The sequence below is a fragment of the Mytilus trossulus genome, chromosome 2, assembly GCF_036588685.1.
Source record: "Mytilus trossulus isolate FHL-02 chromosome 2, PNRI_Mtr1.1.1.hap1, whole genome shotgun sequence".
NCBI classification, from domain to species: Eukaryota; Metazoa; Mollusca; class Bivalvia; order Mytilida; family Mytilidae; genus Mytilus; species Mytilus trossulus.
In genome coordinates this window covers 92613187-92621987 of record NC_086374.1, presented here as the reverse complement: position 1 = coordinate 92621987, position 8801 = coordinate 92613187, and the positions used below count along the sequence as shown (strand labels likewise).

General features: G+C 31.5%; 1 protein-coding gene across 2 annotated transcripts in view; it reads right to left on the bottom strand.

The window, feature by feature from the left end:
• Positions 1-4414: 4414 nt before the first annotated feature.
• The window catches only part of LOC134708372 (glycerophosphocholine phosphodiesterase GPCPD1-like), a 39529-nt gene continuing 35142 nt past the window's right edge, over positions 4415-8801 (bottom strand). For both annotated transcript variants that reach the window (XM_063568849.1, XM_063568851.1), the window contains one exon: positions 4415-6846. The gene's annotated coding sequence lies outside the window, so the exon portion shown is untranslated. The remainder of the gene's footprint in view (positions 6847-8801) is intronic.

Below are 8801 nucleotides of genomic sequence, written 5' to 3'. Positions count from 1 at the left end.
CCAATAAAGTTACAAAAAGAAGCATTCAATTCTTAAATACATTTGGAACATCCACGGTCCTGCATCGGTCTGTTCACCGTATATTTTGGCATTTTCAACTGATTTTTATGTTGACTTATGCTGTGCTGTTACACCACTGTCCCAGTTTAGAGACAGGTTTCAGCACTGAGAAACATATTTTATCTTGCAACATTAAAAATGTGTCTATCAAAGGCCCAGAGTCTGTAATTCAGTGATTGTCATTGATGGCTATCTACCATACTTGCTATCCTTCATTGTTTATTTGATATAATGAGATTAGTTTTCTTCTTTGAGTTGTTCAACATGTTGCTGTGCAAGGTTCTTTTAAAACTACCATTTAGTATGGGCTTTGCTAAATTTAAAGGCCCTACGTTGCAAATGGTTGCCTTAAACATTATTCCTCTCAAAACTCTTTACACTGTTTGCCATATGATGTTGAAATGTAAATTGCTCCACTGGTCGACTGGTCGTAGAACGACTATTTATTTAACACTGTATTTATGAATTAAATGCTCCTTTTTTAGCACACCTTGCCCAAAGGGCCAAGTGAGCTTTTCTCATCACTTGGCGTCCGTCGGCGTTTACTTTTACAAGAATCTTCTCCACTGAAACTACTGGGCCAAATTTAACCAAATTTGGCCACAATCATCATGGGTATATCTAGTTAAAAATGTGTTCGATGACCCGGCCAACCAACGAATATGGCTAAAAAATTAACATAGGGGTCAATGTAGATTTTTACTTTGGATTATCTCTACAACCTTACCATTTAGAGCTTATCTGACATAGAATAAAACTGATTATCAGGTCAAAATCTATCTGCGCTAAAATTTTCAGACAATTTTCACAACCCGTTGTTGGGTTGAGCCCCCGTGAAAATTTCGCAGTGTTATTTTCTTGAACTTTATTATACATAGAGATAAACAGGTTACTGTAAACAGCAATAATGTTCAGCAAAGCAAGATCTACAAATAAGTCACATGACCAAAATGAACAATTGACCGAGTTATTGTCCTTTATAGTAAATTTTTAACAAATTTTTGTAATCTAACAAAAATTTTCTCCTCTGAAACTACTGAGACAAATTCAACCAAACTTGGTCACAATCATTATTTGGGAATCTAGTTTAAAAAATGTGTCCCATGACCTCACCTGCTTACCAACATGGCCGACATGGATTAAAATAGAACATTGGGGGAAAATGCATTTTTTTCCAATATCTGTGGAACTAAAGAAACGTCGCACTATACTGGTGTCACCTAACATTACACATTCAAAGACGTAAGACAAAATAAAAACGTGCGAATGCATGTTGTTCAGATGGCTGTTTACAATAAATTTTAAAGGATGGAAAAAAATTCCTAAGAAAGCTTTAGTTTTATTAACAAATTAAGAATAAAAAATAACTTGAATTGAAACCATTTAATCATATACATTTTGATTATAAACGCAATCGATTTTTTTTTTATGGATAAACTATGCACTGCAAATGCATTCATTTTTGCACTCTAGAATGTCAAGGCGAAAGGACTATGGCATTCAGCATAAATATATGCAAGGGAATTAGCCGGAACAATTATTATAGCTGTGTATAGCTGGTTTTTTTTTCAATTAATTTGTATTATAGTGGATCCGACTATTATAGTCCGGAAAACACTTCAGTTCCGCGAAAAAATCTCTCTCCCCACCCCTCCTTTATGAATCGGTAGAGCTTCAATATAAAACGTTAATTTAAAAAGTTTTCTCAGCAACAAAATAAAATAGCCGTATTCCAAATCGTCTGTGAAACCCGCATAAGAAGCATAAGAAGCATATTTTATTAAATAACGTCAAAATCGTATGTGGGGACATTGTATCGGACATTTTAGTTTTATCTGATATCTCGTATACTAGATTTAATCTATGGGAATTTAATATCAAAATAGAGATAATTTTTTGTACTTTTATCTATTATAATGTTCTTTATGTAACGAATGGCACTGTATTAAATACACATCATGAAAAACAGAAAACGTAATCCTACGTTGAATTTAGTTTGAAGGGGACAAAATGTCGGACATTGGTAATCAACTCCAATAAAAAGAATTTGTTAAAAAAAAATCCTGATTATTGCATGAGGCGAAAGTGTGATCTTTGTACATATTACTAGTATAAGAATTATACACTTTCGACATGGGGATTGCTCTGGAATTCCCTTTTTGGGACAATTAAAAAAAAATTACGGCAACCTTTCGTGCCTGGGACACATATTTTGTATCATCTTGAACCCTTTTTTTAATATTTCCGTCTTTTCGAAAGAGACATATCGACATTACGTCGTCGCCCACTTATAAATTGCTTGTTCTAGACAAAGTTTTATATCGTTTGGTAAAGAAATTATATAGTTTTTACGGTATTCAGAATTTCACAAAACTAAAAGTGTAATGCGGGACAAGGAAATCTTATAGCAAACTAAAGGTTTTATTGAGTTTTAATTAATGAAAATGGTCTGTTACATATATAAAATTGCAATAATCTGAAAGAAGAGTTTAAAAGCTTTAAAATGATACACAACACTTTATAAGATATTTTTTCATGTTTAAAAATTAACAAGATGAATGTGTCTTGTCCGTGATTTCACCAAAGTAACACCAGTAGCGTGCGACGTTTCAAAGCATATACAGCAATAGTATCTAAAATTGTTCATCTGGTCAAAATCTATCTTTCCGGTAAATTTCAGACAAATCACACAATCTGTTGCTATTATTTTAGATAGAGATAAATTGTAAACAGCAATAATGATCAGCAAAGTAAGATCCACAATTACTCAAACATGACCAAAATGTTCAATTGGCATCATAAGGAGTAATTGGCCTTCAAAGACAAAATAAAAAAAAAAACAATTTCCGTAACTTTTTGTAATCTTTTATATATAAAGTCTTCTCCTGAAATTATTTAATTCATCAATAGTAAATAAAAATATCAGGTGAGCAACACATGCTCCGTGGAGCCTCTAGTTTAATTTTGGCTTGCAACTTCAACGAAGATAGCAATTTTCTTTTGTCTGTCCATTAAGAGTTAATGTATAGACGTAAGTTATCTTATAAGTAAACTTATTGCTGTGAGAAACCAGTTTCATTTCCATCCTAAATAAATTATCTATATCAAAAAGAGAGATAAGTTTACTAAATGATTGTATGTACTGCTGATTATTAATCCATGTCTAAGGGCTTGAAAATCTGATTAATTGCTAGCTAACTTTTTTGGTGTTTTTTGCTCAATGTTAAGTTATATGTGTGACAATTTCCTAATATGTTAAATTGTTTACTTGTTGTCAGTACTTAAAAGTATATATTGATTGATTAGTGTTTCACATTCAGCACTAATATGCTTTTTATTTGCGGTCAGTTTTTATTGGTAGAGGAAGTCAGAGTGCCCAGAGAGAACCACAGACCTTTTATTAAATAAACTGCATTTGTGGAGCGCAACTGGATACAACTGCAGAAGTCCAGCCCTGAACAGTTGGGGCAAAAATGGACACAATATTATAGTCAAAACTTCATGTTTGAATTAAATATTACCTACCTTACATTGCTTTTATTAAATTATGTATTGTACCTAAGTAATTGTCCATTTACTAGGACACCCTTGTTTTCCCCTAATTCCTCAACAGTTTGAGCCATAACCCCCAAAGCTAATCATAACTATCCCTTTGTGGTATAGAAACTTGTGGTATAATTTCAGATATTCCAAAAGTTTTTGTTTTGAAAATAGAAAAATGCTCATTTAGGCCCCTAATTCCTAAACTGTTGGGACCTTAACCCCCAAATCAATCCCGACCTTCATTTTGTGGTTATAAACCATGTCTTTAAACTTCATAGATTTTGATCTAATATACTAAAGTTATCGTCTAGAAACCAAATGCCTTGGGACGACGATGTGATAGCAATATACAACTGCAAAACTTTTTGCGGTTGTATAAAAGTTGATAATCCTAGTAAGTTAGTATACATTCGAGTTGAGTGCATGTGCCAAGGTTGGGATTTGAACCCACAACCTCAATGTTTACATATTAGTGATACTGTAGTTTGAATACTTGGATCACTCTATACTTTTTCACCTTGCAAATTATCAAAGCACTTGTTTTTTTTAACTATTTTATTCATAAATAGCTTTAAATCATGTTCTGTTGAGCCAACTGCCATTGTTGCATATATAAATAACAAATGAGTAAAGATTTTTGGTCTTTCAGTATGGCATATTCTCAAGACAGAAAATACTTCATAACTGCTATAATACAGTTTTTTTTTTATACATCATTAACAAAACAATTCAACATCACAGATGCTGCCACAATAATGAACCATACAATATTCAAGATAAAAAGTGTTTGTTTTTTTAATAAAATAAAATTTATGTACATGCATAACTATATAATCTCAATATGAGGCTTCCAAGAGTTCCCATAGGTAACACTCTGATGACATTGTCATATATATATCCACATGTATTGAGTATCAATAGAAAGATGTGTTTTTTTATCAATAGTTTAAAATTGCTAACATGACTAACAACCACATACATACAGTGTAAACATTATTTACCACAGGAGATTTTCTAATTGAATCAACTGTGATATTGCGGGTTCCTTACTATATATAGGATACCAATTTTAGTGGATTCCATGGGTAAAGATGAACCACTAATTTCAATGTCCATCAAGAAATATGTTTTTATGAGCTTGTATTCAGATTTTGTCAAAACCATGATATAAAATATACACAAAATATCATTTTTCTTCTAAAACAAAAATAAATGAATCCAAAATACTTAAATTAGAAACCCTCAATAAATCTAATATGTAATACTAGAACTATATAAATTGGTCAAAATGAAATTTTCATGGATTAAAGTAGTTTCCATTTGCCTCCATCAATAATGAATCCTTAAAAATGCATATTGTTTTGTAATAATATAACCAGTTTTATTTGCTAATTGAAAATTAAGCGGAATAAAATAATTTAAGACAGCAGAGAAGATAATTCTGTTTAATTAGTTATTACTAACCGACTTAATAAAAGAGTGAGCTATTATTACTGTAAATGTATAATGTCTCTAGTCTGGTCAAAGGATCAGAGTGTCCTAATTAATTAAACGATAAATTGTTGAAATTAGATAACTTGTTTTCACGTGCAGAGAAATTTCTTATATGACCAATGCATGACCGGATATCATCTTTCTTATTAGTCAATGGCATTGTGGGTCAGCACGAGTTCACGTGTAAGTGCATTGTGGTCACTTTCTTTTATCATCAGCATTTGATGTGTTAACTTGTGATTTTTATCAAACAATTTGTTCAAAATTCCCACCCACATACCGCCCTTTATATTATCTTTTGAAGTAGATATGTAAATATGTTTATTTATGGGGCAGGTTTTTCTCCCCACCTTTGCTATTCTTTGTCATTTATTCAATTGACATGATATTAGTTGATGTAATTTCGTAGTAATTATGTATTATATTATTATTTCATATTAAATATGAACTTTTATGTCAAATGTTTTATTTGCAAAATGTATTTTTTGCATTTTATGATTTTGAATAAATGACCTTTTTTCGTCAGTTTAGTTTTTATATCATATAGCAAATCAAGCTCAGACTCTGGCTTGTGTATACGTAGTATGTTTATGGTATCTAGCTGTCTGTCTTAAATTTTGTAAAAAGGAAATAAACCTTTCTGCAGTCACCAAAGAGGGAAGAGGAGTAAATGAATCTACAGTTATAGCAATACACTAAATATTTGGTAAAACACATACATAGCAATGCCCACAATAACACAGAAAATCATCAATCACCAAGTCATACTTTTGATGATGTCCATAATAATTTTGCATAATTTTACATATTTTAAAATAAAATATTGTCAAATCTCAACAATTACTTTTACAAAATTATTGAACAGAAATTTAACATAAATCAAAGTTAAGTCATCAACGTTAAATTCCCTAATATAAGGACAATAACATTACTAAATTAATTTAACATACTATAAAAAATATACCATTAACATTCAATTCTCTAAAAATAAGGGCAATAAACATTACTAATAATTAAACTGTTGATAACTTACTACCAAAGTCTACATAATCAAAGACAATAACTAATTTCCTAAATTGAGACCAGCACTTGATCTGTTGATATCAAAATAGCTATATTGAAATCTCAAACAATAGTTAGGACAAATTTAAACTTTGCAGAGAAATTTGTTTATAACTACAATGTTTAATTCTTTTTTAATACTAAAAAAGAGACGCACAATGGCAAATAGCTCAATTTTGAGATTCCGTTTTTGTAAAAGCATTAAAATATCTATTAGGCAAAATATAATGATTTATATATACTTCACAAAATATTGTATATTAATTTCATAATGTATAATCTCTTTATCTTTATGTTTAATACGGAATCTCAAGTCTTACCTTTTACAAACAAGGACAAAATACATACCAGTAGATAGAAACAAATTACAAACATGTAACAGCCATTCAGATAGAATTACAAAATGAAATATTCTATGAATTAGAGGAGCATTAATAATTGTGTACCAGAACAAAGAGTCTTTTTCAAGAGATGTATTTTTTTTCCTTTGCATTAAAGAAACAGAGAATGGATTTAAAAAAATATGACTGGGGAGTGATGGGATAGACAATCGTCATCTATACACTACAGTTGAGGAGAGGTTTTGCCATTACAACCTCCTTTCCATGGGCATCTGATATTTATCCCCTGATTTTTCTGTAAAATCCTACTGACCATGGACAGCCCTCTTACATCTAACCACCTGTTCTGTAAAAATAATAAATCAAAGCACCAAAGGGTGCTATAGGCAGTTAATCAAAAACCCAAAGGCAAACTTGGCAACGTTCAGATGAATAGTGTAAAGAATTAGTCAAAATATTTATCTTGGGCATTGTTCACAGCTATTTCTAAAGTGACAAATAATGTTTGTACAGTAATGTTCATGTTATGCAATCCTTCAACTTTCAAAAGTTATTTCCAATTTATATTTATAAAGATTCAATGTCTGAGATTATACACATACACTGTCCTTTTTTAGGGGAGAGTTTTGTGCCAGTTAAGATGTTTAAGCCGCCACATTCTGTATGTACCTGTCCATAGTGAGGACCCACTAATGTGGTGATTGAAGCTGTATATCATATAAATTTTTCATAATTGTTTTGTACATTTTTTTAAATTTAATTTCTTGTGTATACTTTTGATTTTAGTATGATGTTTAAGTTATTGTAAATGCTGTTTTGTTGCAACGTTGGAAAGTTCCAGGCGGAAAGAACTAACTAGCCGAAAAGTTCTCCAGTACATTGTAGTTACTTTGTTCTTCCTCTGGTTTAAAAGTTCCACTGGAACAAGTGACTAGTTGAAATAGTTTACATTTTTGTTATTATGGTAAAGGGCCAGCAAAAGCAATCCTTTGGGTGTAGGATTTTCTCCCTGCATTAAAGATTTATTGGTAACCTTCGACTGTTGTCTGCTCTAAGATCTGGTTATTGTCTCTATGACAAATTTCGGCAATCAATAACAATGGGTATGCAGTCTACTTTGCAAGTGGTGCAGTATGCCTGGTCTTTGCCCTTGGAACTGGGCAGGCACCATTTGAAGTCAGCTTTCCAGGCATTGTTGAACTTTGTCAAATATTTCTTATGTTTTGAACCTGGTGTCTTTAAAGACGGAGATATTTGTCGTTTTGGCATTTTGAACACATACTGCCCTGCCTATAGATCAATTAGGCCTATATATTTGCCAAAATTCTATTGTTCTTAGCCAAACCTTACTAAATTACAGTATCTATTTAAATCAAAGTCTGTTTTACATATTAAAAAATTGTGTAACTACATAAAATCTGTGTGGTCAATCAGATCACATATTGTTACTTAATGTTATTTGCTTTCTTGTAATGATTTATATGTGTTGTTCTCTGCTGTTTATCATTTGTCATGTTGTAAATATGTTTTTCGTTGCTATAGCATATATATGCTTTTTGCAATAAAGTATTCATTCATTCATTCATTCAAAATAATCATTTTGTTTATATAATTTTTCAGTCAGCTTGTGTAGCAAACAGCTCACATTGAGCTGAAAACATTCCTTTTTCCAGTATTTTCATTTACAATAAATGTTTTTCTCGGCATCAACACTTCCGATAAACAGCTGATAAATGTTTAGACAACAACATTCCATTTTCTATCAATGCCGGTATTTATCGGTATTTAACAATCCTTGGCGTGTGCCATAAACAGAAGCCACATAGAGTAATTGATAATCCAACACATTTTGATTGTTCAATCAAACTATTGTCACTTGTAAATTAGCCTTAAGCAAGGATTAAAATTTCCACATGTTGCGTAATCAGTTTACACCGGATACGTTCGATAAACCTCGGGTTTTTACTATCTCAATGAAAAATATTGTAAACAAAATAGTAAAAGTGGCGACTGAAAATTTTCATTCATGAAATTTTTCTGCACAGGAGTTTATCCTCTTCGACGGGAGGACGGGAGGGGACCCCTGAAAACGGGAGTTTTGTACTCCCGTCGGGATGTTCAGATGTATGTATGTATCATCAGAATTCTCTCAATTTTAATTTAAAAGGTACGTAAATTTCGTCTTCTATGTAGTTTGAAATTGCCGCCAACTTATACTAGCTGATTAATAGACTGCTGACGTATGTAATACGTATCAATGACCAACAATATTCCTACGACTTTTGCCATATATGAAATGTA